At 46.7% G+C, this 19,316-nt stretch overlaps 1 protein-coding gene and 3 pseudogenes across 1 annotated transcript in view; 1 reads left to right on the top strand and 3 right to left on the bottom strand.

Moving 5' to 3' along the window:
* Positions 1-2,680, bottom strand: part of LOC138167639 (zinc finger protein 184-like) — an 89,582-nt pseudogene extending 86,902 nt beyond the window's left edge.
* The window catches only part of LOC138167634 (zinc finger protein 184-like), a 103,409-nt gene that overhangs the window by 64,448 nt on the left and 19,645 nt on the right, over positions 1-19,316 (bottom strand). The gene's annotated exons all lie outside the window — the stretch shown is intronic.
* On the bottom strand, positions 926-2,371 carry LOC138167635 (zinc finger protein 135-like; annotated as a pseudogene).
* LOC138167627 (zinc finger protein 570-like) lies at positions 8,078-19,276 on the top strand (annotated as a pseudogene).

The following is a 19,316-nucleotide window of genomic DNA, read 5'->3' as shown; positions in this document are numbered from 1 at the left end:
AACTGACTGCTTGGCCTCTTTTTCTCTGGTAGAAGAGAGCATTGAAGAAACAACTTGTCTACGCTATGATTTTAATTACCATTTCAGGAAAGAGGATGCTGATGCTCACCCAGGCACTGGCAGTGAGGAACATGGGGAACATTCATCTGTAGTATTGCCCTTGACCCCAACAAATCAGGGGCCAAATCTCATCCTTTCTGTCTCTGTACATCTTCCCATAGGTGCCCTTCCCTTCCATCACTTCCTGCCCTCCTGCTCTCAGGTGATTTTCTGAAACAGCCTCCTCATTTTTGGATCTCCTCACACCAGTTCGACCTGCACAAGTCACTAAAGTGATTTTCCTATAGCACAGGCCTGTCTGGGCCCCCGCACTGTCCCTCAGTAAACTCCAGGGGCTCCCTAATTCTTCTAGGATCAAATATAAAGTCCTCTGTTTGGCATTTAGCACTCTGCAAAACCTCTCAGAGAACTGGTGTCAGGGCTACCCTTGTGTGACCCTGGGCAAGTCACTGAACTTATCTGGGGCTGGTTTACTCATCTGCAAAATGAGTGTGCTAGACTCAGTGGCCTCCCTTCCATATCCAAGTCTATGACTCTACGGGAACAGGGGACAAGCCAACGAGAGCCCCTTCCTTCTGGCCATATAAAGAGGAACTAAAACAGGATCATTTCAGCAAAGTAAGTCAGGAAACAAGATCAGAACTTTTAGAACTATGTCGTCACACTCAAATACAAACGTCTTCTATGTTTTATTGTGGTTTTGCTTATTTGAAAACTATTTCCCAATTACCTTTTAATCTAGATCAGTCCACAAGAGTGTTTTGCTTCAATGATTAAATTAATGAGGTTTTTCTCCATCATGAATTCTACAATGTTTAATTGTTCCTCTGACCTGGAAGAAAGCTTTCTCACGTTAGTTACATTCCTAAGATTTCTCTCTGGTATGTCTTCTCTTATGTAATGAAAGATGTGAATTCTGGGTATAGGCCTTTCCACATTCATTACATCCATAGGGTTTCTCTCCAGTATGAATTCTCTGATGTGGTGTCAGTGTTGTGCTCCAGAAAAAAGCTTTCCCACAATCATTGCATTTAAAAGGTTTCTTGCCAGTATGAATTCTGCAGTGTTGTGTAAGATCTGACTTCTCAGAGAATGCTTTCCCACATACACTGCACTGATGAGGTTTTATTCCTGTATGAGTCCTCTGATGTCGAGTCAGTGCTGTGTTCCAGATAAAGTATTTCCCACAATCACTGCATATAAAAGGTTTCTCGCCAGTATGAATACTACTGTGCTTGGTAAGGTCAGACTTCTGAGAGAATGCCTTCCCACATACACTCCATTGATGAGGTCTTATTCCTGTATGAGTTCTGTGGTGATTAGAAAGGGTAGAGCTTTGTAGGAATTTCTTCCCACATTGATTACAATTCATAGGGTCTCTCTCCAGTGTGAATTCTCTGATGTCGAGTCAGGGTTGTGCTCAGGGGAAAGGCCTTCCCACAATCACTGCATTTAAAAGGTTTTTCTCCAGTATGAATTGTGTGATGTCATGTAAGATCTGTCCTATGGTGGGAGGCTTTTCCACAGTCACTGCATTTGAAATGTCTTTCTCTAGTATGAATTCTGTAGTTCTGTGTAAGATTTCTTTTCTGCCAGAAGACTTTTCCACAGTCACTGCGTTTATAAGATTTACTACTCAGAATACAATTGTACTGGGTACGATCTGCCTCCTGACAGGATGTCTTCCCACATTTAGTCAATTCAGAATATTTTTTTTCCTGCATGAATTTTCTGATATAGAGTAAGTTCATTATTTGAGAGGAAAGAATTCCCACTTTCACAGAGTTGCTCTTCAGCATGAATTCCATGTTTTCTAATGCAGTTCAAATCAAAAAGAAAAGTTTTCTGACACTTGTTAGCCATAGAACACTTCTTTGAATAGCTCTGATTATATTGTCTTTGGTCTGACTCCCCAGTGAAGCTCCTCTGGTTATCACTTTCAGGGACAGGTGATGGGCCAAAAGCTTCCAGGAAGGGAGGGGAAGCAAAGGCAGAGAGAAGAGATGGGGGCCATGTGAGAGGAACAGAAAACAGGCCAGGCTGGCCAGGCCGTGGGAGGCATGGAGGAGTTTATCACATGGAGACATGGGGAAGGTAGGAAGAGCTTAGTTTGTGCAAAGTCTGAAATGCCAAATGGGGGATTTCATCTTTGATCCTGGCACAAAGTCAGAGCTGTATCCCCTGGAACCTGGGGACTGAGGGGCTGCTCTGCTCCAGGTGCTCTGACAGAGAGCACAGGAGGAAGGACCCGTCTACACTGAGTGACTTGAGACACCATGTCAGGGAAGACCACCATGCTGCTTACCTGGTGGGGCCTGCTGGGGAGGAACTCGGGGCCCATTCTGTGCTCCTTCCTGCTCCTGGCTCTGGTCTGTGCCCTGGGGTCCCCTCAGGCTGAGCTAGAAAGGAAAAGGCAGCCAAGGAGGGTCTGGGGGGAAGCCTTCCCCCTCCCAGCCCTGCTTCTGCTTCCAAAATGCCCCCCAGTGACACAAGGGCAACTGGTCCGTGTCCAGGACTTGGGTCAACTTCGCGTGCATTTATGAAGCACTTACTGTATACTTCATTCCATTCTAGGGGCTAGAGCTGCCAAGGTGACAGAAAAGCCCATACTGTGCTCCCCACCCCCTGAAATGCCGGGTCATGTGAGGGGGGAGGGGGCAGCGACACCTGAGGGGGGAAAGGGGGGCTTGAACCCTGGAAATGCAGGGAGTGTGGGGGATGGGTCCAAGGGCATCCATGTCAGAGCAGGGGATTGGGGGAGCAGGAGAGAGGGAGGGAAGGGAAGAGGGGGGCAGCAGGACGGAGCATGGGGTTAGAGGAATGGGGACATGAGGGGAAATGAGGACTGAAGAAGGAGGGGGCGGGGCAGTCCAGCCTCACTGACCCTTTCCCCCTCCCCCCATCCAGGAGCTTTCATCCCATTTCAGAAAGAAGCCAGCTGAGGCTGGAGAGGGAAGAGGGGCTGGGGAGGGGCGCGGACGAGGGTCCCAGGCACTGTCCCCCCCTGCCCCCGCCTCCCTTTCACCTCGCCTGGGACCCAGGACAAGCCCCGTCAACTGTACAGCACCAAGAACCCGGCAGCTTCCCTGCAGGGTTGGGAAACTGACCCGTGAAGGTAGAGGCAACTTGCATGTCTACGCAGTCTGCCCCTCAGCGAGGAAGGCGTTTGTTGGCTAGGCCTTGGGGACGGGACCTTCCTGGGCAACGCTCCTTCTCGGTTGGCTGGAATAGGGATTCAGGAAACTGGCTCCTTCCCAAGGCTTTAGAGGCGCCTGGAACTTTCATCCAATCAGAGACGCCCCCGCTGCCGTAGCCCTGCTCCCATCTCTGTCCAGTTCTCCCCTAGGCTCCCAGAAACAACACCTTTCCCGGGAAGGGCAGGACTCCTGTCTTCCCCAAGGTGGGAGGGCACAGGGAAGAAAAAAATGGCCCCTGACCCGCCCCTCCTCCCAGAGGCATGGGACCCTGTCCCTGCTTCCCAGAAGAGTCGCTGGTCATTGGCATTGGTTTGCCAAGCTCTGTCCGTGCCCTGTGTCCTTGGACCCTCAGCACGGCCATGACAAGTCGGGGCCCTCATTACCCTCTCTGCACAGAGGAGAAACTGAGGCACACTTGTTGCAGGGTGTCTGGGGCTAGACCTGAATTCAGGTTCCACCCTCCTTCTGCTGCCTCCCATGCCCATCCTCAGAGAACCTCCTGACCTTGATGCCAACCCTACTAAGGGTGCCCCCCTGCCCCTCTCTTCTCCACCAACACTCATGACCTGATCACAACATTCAGGGCTCCTGCCTGTTCTAGGTTAGACTTGGTGCTGGGCAGGTTGCTAGGTCTTTCGTGATTCTAGTTATGGCACCACCATATTAACATTTTTTTTTTTCTTGTTGCTCATAATATTTTATCCTTGAACTGGAGTTTTCGGAATTTGTTCGTAGCAATCCTGGGGGTTTACCTTGTAAGATCTTTCAGGTGGTGATCGGTGGATTTTTCCTATTTCTACTTTCCCTTATAGTTCCAACACTTCAGGGTAATTTTATTTAATTGTTTCTTGTATTATTGTATCAATACTCTTTTTTTGATCATCGCTTTCAGGTAGTGTAATTATTCTTGTTTTTTTCTTCTTGATCTTTTCTCCACATAAATCATATGTTGCCCTTTTTGCCCAAAGAAGATCTGAAACTATTGTGAATAATTGGAGAGCCAGCCCACAGCCACAGAGACCCTAACAGAAACTCTCACTTTGTGGAAAATGTGCTCCACTTGGGCCCAAAAGAATAGGGGAAGGTTCTGATGGGTATTTGTGTGGCTGGGAAGCTCAGATCTCCCCATCCCACCATCTGTCTCTTTTGAGAGTAACAAAAGGGTAAACTGAAGCAAATCTCCACACAAGATAATGGACTTCTAGTGCTCATCTGTGACAGAGCCTTCCAAACTCTTATTTGGCCACAGCCAAACTCACTGTACTGTGATCTCAACACTGTGATGTCATCAGTCCTCCTTAAAAGTGAAGAGTAAGAAGAATGTGAGGCTGGATAGGGAGATGAAATGCATATTTTCAGATAGAAAAATATCTCATTTCATCCTTGGCATTATCTGCCCTGCCCCACTATCCTCTGCCCCCCGCATCTACTACAAGTCGTTGTTCAAAGGGCTCCCACTCCGCAACTGTGAAGACTGTAGCATTACATTATTTTGCCTGATTTGGAACATTAAAAAACTAGCCTATGATGCATGTAAGAGACTTTGGAGTATGCCAACCACTTAATAATTTGTGCTGAAGAAAATTAACACAAAGCAATGTCTTCCCTCCAGTATGAATTCCTCGATGAGATTGAAAAGATGATGCATGTTCTCGGTTTATCTTCCATAAAGTTTCTCTCCTAAGTGCATTAACTGATATTCAGTTAAGTCTCCCCTTGAAAGTCTTCCCAAATCCATTGTATCCATTAAGTTTCTCTCCATCATGAATCATTTCATGTCATCTCAAGTTTGAATATTTGAAGGCCTTCCTACCATCCTTACATCTTTGAGGTTTTCTCCTGAATGAATGCTGTGTGATCTTCTTGTAGGTGTGACCTCCAAGGTAAAGCCTTCCTCCATTCCTTAAAATCCTAAGGATTCCATCAATCTGAATGCTCTGGTGGCTTAAGCCTGGCCTTGAGTATAAGGCCTTCCCCCATACAGCACATTTTTAAAGTTTATGCCCTGTATGAGTTCTCTGATGGGAAGTAAGAGATGACTTGTGCTTGAAGACTTTCCCACATTCATTACATCCCTAAGATTTGTCTCCAGTAGGAGTTATTTCATGTGTTTAGGACTGGAGCACCAAAGGCCTTCCCATTCTTTCCTGAAGGTGCTCTCTGCTGTAGACCAAGGGGTTTGCCATCATCATTCTAGCGGTGGGCTTGTCTTGTCTTTGTACTCTGGGGGATTTTTGTTTGTGGAGAACATTTCTCCTTGTTGGTTTGCCACTTCTCAAATCTTGAATCCCATTTTCCCAACATAGACACAACAGGAACATGTCTTTCCTTTGACAACTCTTTCAGAGAAATGCCCAGATTTGCAGTGAAATTCTTGGTTTCAGACTTGGTCTCCTGATCTCTAAGAGATTAAAAGGGAAAATAAGCCATTTCCGCTGCTGTGGAGTTAGTCTTCTCTCCTGTTACCTCCACCAACAAAAATGGTCATCAGTCTTTGAGGAGATCAAACAAATGACTGTGATCATCTAATAGTTGTATAGTCATTGACAGTTTACAAAAACCTGTAGATTATGATAGATTGTGTCTTTTTTATGGAAAAGCAAAGAGCTCAGTGTCATTGGTTCAAACAGTATGTGGTGGAGAGAGGTGTCAAGTGTAAGAAGACTGGAGAGATAGTGTGGCTTAGGTTATGAAGGGGTTTAAATGCCAAACTCAGGATGTTCTATTTGATTATCGAAGTGATAGGGAGCCACTAGGTTTTACTGAGTAGGTGGATGAAATGGCTGACCTTGCACTTTAGGAAAATCACTTTGGCATCTGAATGAAGGCTGGATTGGAGTGAGCAGAGGTTTGTGGCAGGCACCGAACAAGCAACAGTCCAAGTATAAGGTTGATGAGGATTTGTACCATGGTAGAGGCAGCATCATGGGAGAGAGGGGGGGGGGAGGGGAGGATGTTGTGAAGGTGAAATGGACTGGGGGGGCAACAGATTAGATATATAGATATTAGATGGGAGCTGAGGGTCATCCAGACCTGTAATCTCAGCATCATCTTCCACTCATTCATTCACCCCATTTTTCCAATCCACAGCCAAATCTTGTTGTTGCTACTTTCATAACATAACTGGCACATATCCCTTTCTCTTCACATACTGCACCACCATAGCTGAAGCCTTCATCACCTTTCATCTGGACAAGGCCAGTATTCTCATTGGTCTCCCTGCCTCAAGCATCTCCCTGTTCCAATCTGTTCTCCAGTCAGGTGCCGGGTGATTTTTCTGAAGTGTATTCCTGGCAATATTGCCCACTGCTCAATGAGTTCTAATAGCAAATTACTGCCTCCAGAATCAAGTTCTCTGGCATGGTCTTCAAAACCTACTCTCTGCCTACCTCTTAAGCCTTCTTACATTTTAATCCCCTCCCCCCCCACACTCTCTAACCTCGATAGCCTGTTCTCCTCCTTGTCCTTGCACACAAGATTCAATCTCTGTGCCTTTATTCTGGCTCCCTGTAATGGGAATGCAAATTTGGAAGATCTTCCCTGCCCCTAGGCTAAAGTGCACCTGAAGCCTGGGGTGGGAGGCTTGTTTTTCAGTAGATACTTCTTGATTGGCCAGTGAGTCAATAAGGTTGTTACATTCTCTGAGCCAGGAGAAGGCTATATAAGCCCTGATGTGTAGCTTTGTTTTGGGGCTCACTTTGAGAAGTGTTCTGTGATTTGATCTGGATTCTGGGAAGCTGTTGTCCAGAGCCCCCCGGCTTTGAAAAACCCAGATGTTGATTTGGTATGGATGTAATGGTTGGACAGTTTGGAAAGCTGTCTACTTGATCTGTTTCTGTCTTGATAATTCTGCCTGTGTACTTTGAAGTTCAGGGTGCTGACCTTTTTCCCCTGAACAAGGTAAACGATATATGTTTGACTGATTAAAGTAAGCTTGTTAACCCATTTTGAGTTGCTTTCCTTTATCAAAGCAGATCCAAGAACCTGTGGTGGCAGCAAACCCTGAGGACGCTTGGGGTGCTTGCTGCTACACTCCCCCAATGCTGGGAACGCTCTGCCCCTCCCTCACCTTCACTTTCTAACCTCCCTGGCTTCTCCTGAGACTCAGCCCAAATTCGCCTTCTGCAGGAGCCTCTCCTGGTCCCCCAGGGGAGAGTGCTTTCCCCTCCTGGCACACTGTTACCGTGTATGTACCTGATTATTTACACATTACACATAGTAACGCATCCTTTTCATACTGCCCCTTGGATCACGAGCTCCTGGAGGGCAGGGGCTGTCTGCCAGCTCAGGACGGGGCCAGCACATAGCAGGTGCTTAAGCAATACCGCCGGGCTGATCTGCTGATGACCCACCAGGCTCGCGGGCCATCCTGGGGCCCGAGGAGAGGCAGGCCGCCGCTGCCCCGCAGACCGTCAGCACCCCGGAGTAGGCGCTTTCCCGGCGGCGCGGAGCAGGGAGGGGCCGTGGTACAGTGCACGCAGCGGGCCAGGTGGTGCTGGGGATGCCGGACCTGAAGTCCGGAAGGCCTGGATTCGGCCTCCGAAGCTTTTCCGCTGCATGATCCTGGTAATGTCACTTGAGCTCTGACCTCGGCGCTTGGCAAGCCTGACACCCCCATTCGAAGGGGGTCGGGGGTTGCCCTGGCGGGGGTGGGTCCAGGGGTGTTGGAGGGGGAAGGTGAACCCTCTAGGGATGTCACCTGAGAGCCTGCGGGGGGGAGGGGCCCTCCGGACCGAGACGTGGTGGAGAGGCCGGCCCCGCGCCCAGAGCGGCTTATCAGATCTCTCCTTAGCCACCCTGGTTCAGGCGCATCCAAGCGCATGCGCGCCAAGCCCTTCTGAATGCAACACTACATTTCCCAGAAGGCTCTGCTACAGCGACTGTACATCACTGCCATTTCTTCTCGACTGGCCTCTCCTCCCGGAACTCAAGTCCCCCAGGCAGTCTTTGGACCGTGGCGAGCCAAGGCTGGAGCCAGATTCTTGCGTCTTGAGGTGAAGCAGGGCCAGCCTGGCCGGCGGTTGGTCTGAATGACTCCCCGTCCAGCTTTGTTTCCGAACTGTGGCCTCATGCCCCAGACCGAACCTCATTCCCCCTTCCTTGGTTGTAGCCACACTGGGGAGGAGGCTGGTCCAGCCCTACGCTTGCGCACTAGCCCTCAGTCCGCCCCTGCCCTTGGCCACGCCCCCCACCAGAGCCATCCGCATTGGGCAGTTTGAGAGGAGGCAGGGCTAACAGAGCTCTAACCCAATCCAAGGCAGACAGGTGGGCGTGGCACCAGACTCCTCCTTCTGAGCTAATCTCGAGCGCCGCTCATGGCCCTCCTTCTCCCACGTGCTGGTGGGGCTGGGCTCTGCAGAGTGCACCTTGACACCCAGATTAGCAGCCACTGTGGGACAGCGCCTCGGCCCCGGCCAGACTGGGGACCCTGCGGGAGCCAGAGCCCCTCCATCCTGCCACTTTCCAGGCGTGGGCCCCTCCCCGTGGCCCGGGCTCTGTCCGCTTCCTCACCTGCAGTCCACGGATCTCCACGCGAGTCCCAGAGAGATTTCAGGGGGTCATTGGACTTGGAGGGGGAGCGGAGGAGTCTTTATTTTTCTCTTAACTCCTAATGGAAATTTAGCTTTTCCTCTTTATCTGATAACATGATTCCCACAAGGGTTGTGGGCTCCTCCAGAACAGGCTCCGCGGCCCAGCCCAGTACTGTGATCCGTCAGCTCTGACCGTGCCACCCCCTGCTCAGTGGCTTCCCAGGACGGGGTCCAGCCCAGGTTCTCATCACTCTTGTCCAGCTGCCTTGGGCCACTGGCTGCGCTTGGCTGAGCCCACACAATGGAATCCTTGGTTCTTGAATTTCCTCTCTCCGTGTCTCTGCCTCTCCAGACCATCGCCTTTCAAGGCTCAGTCTTCCCTGCTTCCCTCCCCAGCTGATCTTGTTTTTGTAAGGAGGAGGGCAGGGTCTGCTCTTTGGTATTTGTACCTCTGCTTTCGAGAACAGTGCCCGGCCCATGCAAGACACGCATGCTGACAATTTGCAGGAGTTCCCTCCCACCTCCATCTCTGCTCTATGGTTTGTGTAAGGCGAAGGCCTCCCTTTTCTCCCCAGGTCTGGCCTCTGAGGGCTCTGCTCCTCCAGGAGAGAAGGGAGCACTGTAGACTAGGAGGAGGCCATGGCCCCTGTGCTCCTCCTAGGTGAGTGGGAGGTTCTACTTTCTTGAAAAGCTGTCTGTCCGAACAGTAGGTTTATATCTTCCAACACAGGGGTCTGGGTGACGTGCTCCATAAAGAATCCTTTCCAACTGACTTGTGTCCCTCACTAATCCATCCGGGGACTCACCCATTCTGAACAGCATTTAGGCCTACTCTAGGTCCAGTGTACAGCTTACTTTGGTGCAGGGTGAAAAGTAAGCTATACTGTCCTAGTAACCAGCATACAGAGCACATTTTTAAGAAATAATCAGGTCATCTGATTTTTCATTGGAGGAAAGATTATGGACTTTTCAAGCTGAGAGGGGTAGCATCAACAGGTACAATTTCCTTAAATCCAGAAAGGAGGTGTCCCACCCCCCAAGTGTCTGTATCCAGTCAGAGGAACATGGAAACAATAATAGATGGGTCATCTGGGGCCAGTTTTCGCATAAGACAAATGAGTTGCTTGAGATGTACAATTGTGAGAAAACTCCTTGCATCAGTCTTTGGATATGACCAGGTTTCTGGTTAGCATTACCAAGGTCCATAGTTACGGACAACAGGTAGAAATGGTCCAGTTTTCCAACCATGCAAAGCTAGATTAAAACAGTATTAAGGTTTTCTCCCACCTGTAGCACCAATGCAATATTTTCAACACCCACGATCACGATAAAGACCATGACTATAAGTATTGCATGACGTTTGATCACAAAATATACCAAACTCTCCAGATAGAGGATAGAACTGAAGCATTTATTTAGACACCAGAAAACCCAGTCCCAAAACCAGTGAGCCGATTCCATCACAGTACCAAAGACATTCAGAAGCCATAGTAACACTGAGAGCCACAGCATCCTTCAGCCTTCTCACAAACCTATACAAGATCACTGTCTACGCACAAGCCTATCTGACTCCTTGCCTGAGTGTCCTCTTTCCTCCACTGTCTGGCTGGCTCTGACCAGCTTCCTGTCAGCTCTGCTTCCCTTCAGCAAACTCCTCCTACCACAGGCTTCATGTGACCACATTCAGCCTGTCAGGGGCAGAGTTTACTTTCAAAGTTTACTTCAAACTACCCCCTAGGTCTGTTAAGGGGCAGGGAAGATCTTCAAATTCCTATTCTCATTGCACCACCTCCCACAATTAAATAAAATTGTCTCATGAGACAGAAATTGAACTAGATCCGTAATTGAATAGAACGCTCCAGAACCGCGTCACAAGGTGGAGTCAGTGGGGTTCACTCAGTTCCTATAATTGTCCACTTTTCTCATAATCCCTCCAATTCCCTCAACAGCTATTACATATCTGAGTGCAGACTTGAACTCAGGAAGGTGAGTCTGACTCCAGGGCCCACAGTCCACCTGTGCCCAATGTCCTTCTTACAGATGAGGATGATAAAGTTCAAAAGCAGAAATGGGGCACTAGGGGGTGCCTAGGATGCACGGATAGCTGGGCTTCAAGTGGGGGTGGGGTAGGGTAGGAGAAGGTCCAGGTGTTTTTGAGGCTGCCTGGTGGTGCCATAGTATATAGTGGGCTAGTCCTGGAGTCAGAGGGGCTGCATCCTTGTGAGGCCTCAGGGCAGGCAGAGCATCCAGAGCCTGGGACTTGGTGAGTTCAGATCCAGCCTCAGACACTTACGAGACTGGGCACTGAACCTCTGTCGGCCTCAGTTTTCTCATCGGTAAAATGGAGACAACACTAGCACCTGTCTCGCAGGGTTGTGTGAGGATCTGATGCGATGATAATTGTAACAGGCTTGGCACAGTGCCCGGCACACAGCAGGCACTCCATAAATGCAACCATCAGCATTATTAGGAATGATTTTCCTGGTATCCTGGCTGGATATCCAGCTGGGATATCCAGCTAGGACTCTAGATGAGCTCCTGAGGAAGAGACAGCAGGCTCCAACATTGGCCCGTGCGTAGCAAGGGCAAATTGCAGCCCCAGAGCACAGCTGGCAGAGCCGTGCTTAGAGGGCAGCGTGTCCGGAGCCTGGGGTGGGAAGCTTGTTTTTCAGTAGATACTTCTTGATTGGCCAGTGGGTCAATAAGGTTGTTACATTCTCTGAGCCAGGAGAAGGCTATATAATCCCTGATGTGTAGCTTTGTTTTGGGGCTCGCTTTGAGAAGTGTTCTGTGATTTGATCAGGTGAAACTCTGGGAAGCCGTTGTCCAGGGCCCCCTGGCTTTGAAACCCAGATGTTGTTTGGTATGGATGTAATGGTTGGACAGTTTGGAAATCTGTCTACTTGATCTGTTTCTGTCTTGATAATTCTGTCTGTATATTCTGAAGTTTGGGGTGCTGACCTCTTTCCCCTGAACTAGGTAAACGATACATATTTGACTGATTAAAGTAAGCTTGTTAACCCATTTTGAATTGCTTTCCTTTAACAAAGCAGATCTAAGAACCTGTGTTGGCAGCCACCCTGGGGATGCCGGGGCGCTTGCCGCTACAGTGTGTCAGAGTTTTGCAAAGTTGTGTGAGCATTAATAGTCATTATTACAAGACATACGCCTTTTTGGCTAGAATCACATGTGTGTCCTGTTTCAGGAATGGGTGACATTCAGGGATGTGGCTGTGGACTTCATCCTGGAGGAGTGGGGGCACCTTGATCTCTGTCAAAAGGAGCTCTACAAAGATGTGATGCTGGAGAACTTCAGGACCCTGGTCTGTCTGGGTGAGGCTGCTCCTCCTGCGCTGCCCAGGGAGGAAGATCCTTTCCTCCCTCTCTTGGCACATGATGTAAGGGTTTTGGTTTGCAGTTATCTGGCTGCACAGACTAGGAATCCTTAACCCTTTTGTGGCTAACATCCAGGGCACTTGTGCCTCCATTCCCAAATGAAAGGGCCTTGATTTGGTCAACTGGGACTGGTGGTTGCCTGTTATGCCCTATTTCCTCCCTTGTCTGTGCTCCTTCACGTCCCAGAGCAGATGCTGGAGGACATGGAAAGGTCCCATCCTCTTTGGTCATGGGATCCAAAGGTCCTTCAGGGTCTTCTAGTATAATCTTCTCACTTTTCATATGAGGAGACGTAGGCTTTCACAGCAGTGAAGAATTTAAATTAATTTTCTTTCTGTGACCCATTCTTCCATACTTGTTAGAGACACAGATTATCTTGGGATAATCTTCCCAAGAGTTTTTATATGACTCATTGAGTTTTCCCAGAATGCTTGCTTTCTCCCAAAGATAGAGGGTGTCAGAGATGGAATCAGGGTAGAAGAGTACAGTCTTTCTATCCCAATACCTTGTATTACTTCTTGACCAAAACTTAAAGGAATAAGATAAAATGGGGGAAGTGTTGTTTATGGCTTTCTAAGGCTCGGCTAGTAAACGCGTGTCAAGGTTAACTTTGGGTGGTTAGAAGGTAAAGTCCCATATAGGTATCACTATAAGAAACATTCTCCCATGGGCAGGGCTTGCTGTGTCTAAACCAGATGTGATCTCTCAGCTGGAACGAGGGGAAGCACCTTGGATGGCAGAAGGAGAAGCCCTGAGATGCAGGTGTGCAGGTAAGTGAGGGACACCAGCAGTCAGCCCCTAGGGGCTATCACATGAGGTCCTGCCCTCAGCTTGCAGTCAGCCTAAACAAGCCCCTTAGCCCTTTCCCCACTCTTTCATTCCTCCAGGTTCATTGAAAGAGATGCTAACAGTAGGGAGGAGGTCTTTCTCTTGTGCCCTGATTCTGGGTTACTCATCTTCAGTAGACAATCAAGACCATGCGCTGAAAGTTTTTGGAAAGAACCCTGTAACCCATGTGACCCTTTGGATTTTGTATTTTTCACTCAGCCTCTATGGCAAGCTCCCTGTGTCCCTTTGGTTTCTTCTGAAATGGCCATTCCCCCCTTTCCTACTTCTCACCTCCCACCAAGATGACATAGACTCCCAGCTCTACCAGTTTCTCCAAAGCTGGAGAATATGATTTAATATGATCATTTTTCTTTCTTTTCTGACCCAGTGGCTGATGGATGACTTGTGTGTGTTTGAAGAGTGTTTTGACCACTTACCTTTGGGAGATGCATCTTATTTTTATATACTTATTTAAAATCTCTGTGAATTTTGAATGTTAGATTTCTAGCAGAAATACTCAGGGCAGGATTGTTTCCTCTCTGTTTTATTTTTCTTACTTTGGCTGAATATTTTCTCATTGTGCAAAAGAAAAAATAACCATATGGTACATGCCCCAGAATCATAGACCCTGAGGGGACTTCTTTGGCCACTAATCTGACCTGTACATAAAGGAATCATCACTCCAGCACCCCTGTAAAATGGCTCTCCATATTCTACTTGGACTCCTCCAAGGAGAGGGGACTCACCGCTTCTAAAGCCATCGTGCTCCACTTTCATTCAGCTCCAGGAGTTAGAAAGTTTTTCCAGACAGTGAGCCTAACCATTCCTCATGGCAGCCTCCCTCCGTTGCTCCTGGAGGGTTCTGCCCTCCAGAACCAGAGTAAGCCTGATCTCTCCTTCCCATGGCAGCCCTTCAGATACTTGAAGAAAGCTCTCCTGAGTCTTCTCTCCTCCAGGTTCAGCCAGTCCTCACCTGGCTTGAACCTGAGGTCCTTTGCTGCTCTGGCTGCCCTCTGCTGGCTCCTCTCAAGTTTCTGACACCCTGCTTTAAACTGTCTTCGGTCTTGGTCCTCTGCCTTCTCGATATATCTTTTTAAAGTACAGGTTGGTCATCTTGGAAAGTGTTTCCTTTTCCTCCCCATTAGGAAAGGTTCTCTTTGTGGGCCTCAGTTCATTCTTGTGGCTTTGTTTTTCCCCTTCATCTGATTTTCATTGCATTTTCCCTAACCTTCCTTTGAGCCTTTGTAATCTCACTTAAAATTAAGGCCATGCATCAGACCATGCTCAGCTTTCCTTTCCTGCCCTGTAACAGATGTTCTGATGGCATTGCTTCCTCCTCAAGGTTCCCATCATTTATGCCCCAGCAACTAGATCCTTCTGGTGAGCATCAGATCCATTGTGTCAGTTGTTCCTTTTTGGTTCCATTTCATTTTGTTGGATGATGTGCACCATAAGGAAAGACAAGAAATGGTTAGCTTCTCTGCTTTAGTCCCCTAGGGTACTGATATCCTGATTCTGGGCCAGGCTTGCATTTTATTTTCTCTAAGTACATTTCCTGCCCAGATTTAGCAGATTGGAGTGAAACTATCCCATCTGTTTCTGTCTCCCTCCTTTTTTCTTCATAGTTGGTCAGCCCCACAATTGGAACATGATATGTGCTCTAATTTGTGATCATGCCATTAGCTTTGACTCAGATTTTTTTTTTGGAAAAGAACTTTCTAGGGGGATTAGTTGTGTGTTTCTTTGGAAGCTTTTGTTGAATAATAATAAATTAAAAGAAATAACTCTCCCAGCCTCTCTCCCCTAAAAAAAAAAGAGTGGGAAAACCAGGGTAATGGTATGAGGATGAAGATGATATAAGTAGATCATGGTGGCTAGACTGGAAGGAGGAAAAGTAAGAAACAAGGAGGCCAACTGAGACTGTCCTATGCTACCCTTCAGTGGCGATTGTAAGGCCTAGATTATGATCCCAGATATCCCAGAAAGTCTCCATTAAGCTTTGGGTTTTTCCTTATGTTTTCCATCAGTCTCAATTTGTTTTCTTGAGTTGATTCCCCTGGTACTTCCTTCCATCTTTCCTCCCTCCTCAAATCTCCCTCGTCTTTGGGTTTGAAATGTGTTTTCTCTGCTGCTCACACCCCCCAAGCATCACTATATCTACATTTACTGTAGATAGTAACTTGACATCTGAAAACTTTCAAAGCCACACATTCTTTTTAATTATGAGTTTTACCTCTTTGTTCCATGTAAATGTATGCTCTTTGTAGGCATTATTCTTGGCTTCCCTTTTCCATAAAAATACTAGAATTTGGGGTTAGTGATCTATGGTTTAGTGAAGTAGGGTGATTACCTTAAAGTTTTGGATATATAATGATCCTTAGTTAATCTCCCTTTAAATTTACTGTTTGCACTTGTGACTTTGCTAATTGAGTTCCCTAAAGTGGACATGTGACATGGAGCCCCTCCTGAATATAGAAGAAAGTATGGCTCAGATATCTGAAATCAGCTTGAGCCCTGGTAGTGTTTTCCGTGGCCGCAGGAATGTATCTGATAAATAAGGGAGATTTGAAGTCCCGGAATCTTAGGGTTGTAAGGAAACTGTGGAACATGTTAGTCCAATCCCTCTCAAATCACCTCTAAGTGATGTTAATCCATTCTCTGATTAAATATTTTCACATACAATATGCTTATTCCATTGTGGGGAGATAATATTGTAGAGAAAAGAACATTAGGCTAGAAATAAGGTTCCATTATGCCTTAGCTATTAATGAGTTATATGGCCTTGGGTAAATTACTGACTCACTCTGAATCTAAATTTCTTCATCTCAAAAATGTAATAATTCATCTCTTTCACAACATTTTTGTAAGTCAAGTCAGTAAGGGTTTAATTAGTGCCTATTACTTGCCAAGTGCCATGCTAAATCTTGGGGATACAAAGGGAGGCTAAAATAGTCTCTGCCCCTCAAGGAGCTTACAGTCTTATGGAGGAGACAACATTCCAGTAGCTATGTACATACAAATAGAGATGAGAGATAGGAAGCAGAAATTATCCCAGAGAGAAGATGGGAGTCTTAAGGGCGACTGGGCAAGGCTTCTGGCACAATATGCGATTTCAACTGGGACTTGAAGGAAGCCAGGGGCAGGGATAAGAAGAGAGAGCTCTCCAAGCGTGGGGGTCAGTCAGAGGAAATGCCCAGAGCCAAGATATAGAGTGTCTTGTGCTGGGTCCTAAGGTCACTGCACAAGCCTTTTACAAACTGCAAGTGAGTATATAAAGACAAAATGGAATGCTAATTTGTCCTTCATTTTTCTAGATGGTGAAGTCAGAGATAAGAGGGTCCATGGGTGGCATTTGTGTGTCTTTTTCAGATTGGGAAACAAGAACTGAAAACAAAGAGGCATCTCCAGGTTTGGGTATTTTTATGGAAGAATCATCCCAGAAAATGCTCCCAAGGGATTGTTCCTGTGTCCCCAAAGTGGGAGAAGCCTGGCAATATGATGTCTGGTTGGAAAAGAAGTAGAGAAATGAAGAGAAACATCTTCAGCAATTAAAAATCAATGTGAGGAATCCTCCTGATAAAACAGGAAGCCAGGAATGTATGAAGTGTGGCCAACACTTCTGTCTAAGGCCAATCCTTTTCCCACAGAGAGTTTCTGTAGGGAATATTCTCTCTCAGTGTAATGGCTTTTATTCAGACCTGAGTAAAAGTCAACAGATACTTTCAGACAAGAGAGTTTGTAAGCATGGTGACTGTGAGAAATCTCCCATATATGACCCTGATTTTATTGAGTATCATCAACTAAGCCCTAGAGAGAAAGCTTATGCATCCATGGCATACAGGAAAGCCTTTTACAGTAGCTCACCCATTACTTCCCTTCAGACTGTGCAGATGGGAAAGAATCTGTATGAATGTGATGAATGTGGGAAAGGCTTTCATCGGAGCACACATCTTATCCGACACCAAACAATTCACACTGGGGAGAAACCATACAGATGTAATGAATGTGGCAAGACCTTCAGACAGAGTGCACAACTTACTCGACATCAGATAATTCATACCGGAGAGAAACCTTATGAATGTAGTGAATGTGGCAAGGCCTTCAAACACAGCTCATCTCTTGCTTCCCATCATAGAATTCATAGTGGAGAGAAACCTTATGAGTGTAATGAGTGTGGCAAGGCCTTCCGTGAGAGCTCACACCTTACATGACATCAGAGGATTCACACTGGAGAGAAACCTTATGAATGTAATGAATGTGGAAAGGCTTTTAGCCAGAGCACTGAATTTACACGACATCAGACAGTTCATACTGGAGAGAAACCTTTTGAATGTAATGAGTGTGGGAAAGCATTCCCTCAGAGGACACAGCTTACTCAACACCAGAGAATTCATAATGGGGAAAAACCTTATGAATGTCATGAATGTGGGAAGGCCTTTTGTCTGAGCTTACAGCTTAATCGACATCAGCGACTTCATACTGGAGAGAAACATTATGAATGCAGTGAATGTGGAAGGACGTTCAACTACAGTTCATCCCTTTCTTACCACCGAAGGATTCATACCAGAGAGAAACCCTATGAATGTAGTGACTGTGGGAAGGCCTTCAATCGCAACTCATCCCTTGCTTCTCATCAGAGAATTCATACTGGAGAGAAACCTTATGAATGTCATGTATGTGGGGAGGCCTTCTGCCAGAGCATACAACTCACTCACCACCAGAGAATTCATACTGGTGGAAAGCCTCATGGGTGTAATAAATATGGAAAGACTTTTAGCCAGTGCACACAGCTCACTGAGCACCAGGTAATTCACATTGGAGAGAAACCTTATAAGTGTACTAAATGATGGTAGGTCTTTGGTAAAAGTAAACATCCAACACCAAATACTTAATACTGGAAAGAGAAACTTTATAAACAAAATTATGTACAAGGCCCTTCATCCTGAGCTCAGAACTTAATACATAATTTCAGAGAATTTATGCTATAGAGAAGGCTTAAGAAGCTCATATGTTTCCCCCACTGAACCACATAAAATCCACTCCTCCCTCAGGCTATCTTAATGGACACTTGGTTTGGACTTTCCACCTGCAAAGAATAAATGCTCTGCTCTAAACTTCTCAGGGATATTTATATTCATCCAAATTAGTAGACATATAGTATGGAGATGATGTTTTGGGTTGGGGTCAGAAAGCTATTGTATATATGAATATAGACATATAATTATGTTATTGCCAATTTATCTCAGCCTGATCACGTGACACCTACGGGAAACCCTATATATGTTTGACAATTAGGACAAGCATTTTTCATTCTTGATGGAATCTCAGGTGGGCTGCACACCAGTGTCATGTAGGTAGAATGCTGGAACATTACAGTTCCATTTTCTTTGGGCAAGGGGCAGGAAAAGAGAAATTGGTAGCCTCCCACTTCCCTTCTAGGAGTAAGCATCTCTCCTCAAAACTACCTGAACTGTCACTGAGGAAGAATGTTTCACAGTTTTAGGAACACAGGCCAGCTGGCCAGCAGGTTACCATGATGTATCTGAGTATGATCAGGGGTGATCAGGCCAGATGAGGAAGAACAGACCTGTTTTGATCCTTTATAAACAACCGATTTGGGGACAGACTTAAGTTTAATTTGCAATATTAACATTTTCTCTATCACTTTTTTAAGTCTAGATGATCAACAACATAATAAATCATTCCCAGATTGGTAGCATTTACAGATTTCTGAAGTGCGAATGCTCACACTGAAAGTTTAACAACATTCATATCCTCCGGCTTTGCAGTACCAGGACTGGTGACCATTGCCTTTCTGATTTATCTTTGAGATTCCTAGATAACTGCCTTCTCCTCCTTCTCCTCCTCCCCCTTTCCCCTTCCCTTCTGCATGGATGCCCATCTGAGAAGGAGGAGCTGCACTTCTGATCACAGGGTTTTCTCTCTCTTCTTTGGCCTCTTGGCTTTCCTAAGGAGTGTTACTCAGGTATGCAGGGTAGTTTTATAGACTTCATTTGAGATTCATAGCATCACAGAGTAGGAGATTGTACACATGCCCCCATTTTGTAGATGAGGAAACAGGACTAGACAGGCTAAATTATTGGCCCATGCTCACACAGCTAGTATGTATTGAAGGTAGGATTTGGGCCCAGATCTTGTTGACTTGCTGCCACTCAGAACAGGAGGCATTTTCCTGGAGTGGACAGTGCATTTGAGGGAGCCAGCCCTATCCTGGAAATTTGCTTGCAGTTAGACAGGGTGTGTGTGTGTGTGTGTGTGTGTGTGTGTGTGTGTGTGTGTGTGTG

The sequence above is a fragment of the Petaurus breviceps genome, unplaced genomic scaffold, assembly GCF_028583685.1.
Source record: "Petaurus breviceps papuanus isolate PSGF00001 unplaced genomic scaffold, PetGlider_PUasm1.0 243, whole genome shotgun sequence".
Taxonomy (NCBI): Eukaryota; Metazoa; Chordata; class Mammalia; order Diprotodontia; family Petauridae; genus Petaurus; species Petaurus breviceps.
Note: the sequence above shows the minus strand (reverse complement) of the source record. Positions and strands in the feature narration are given on the sequence as shown.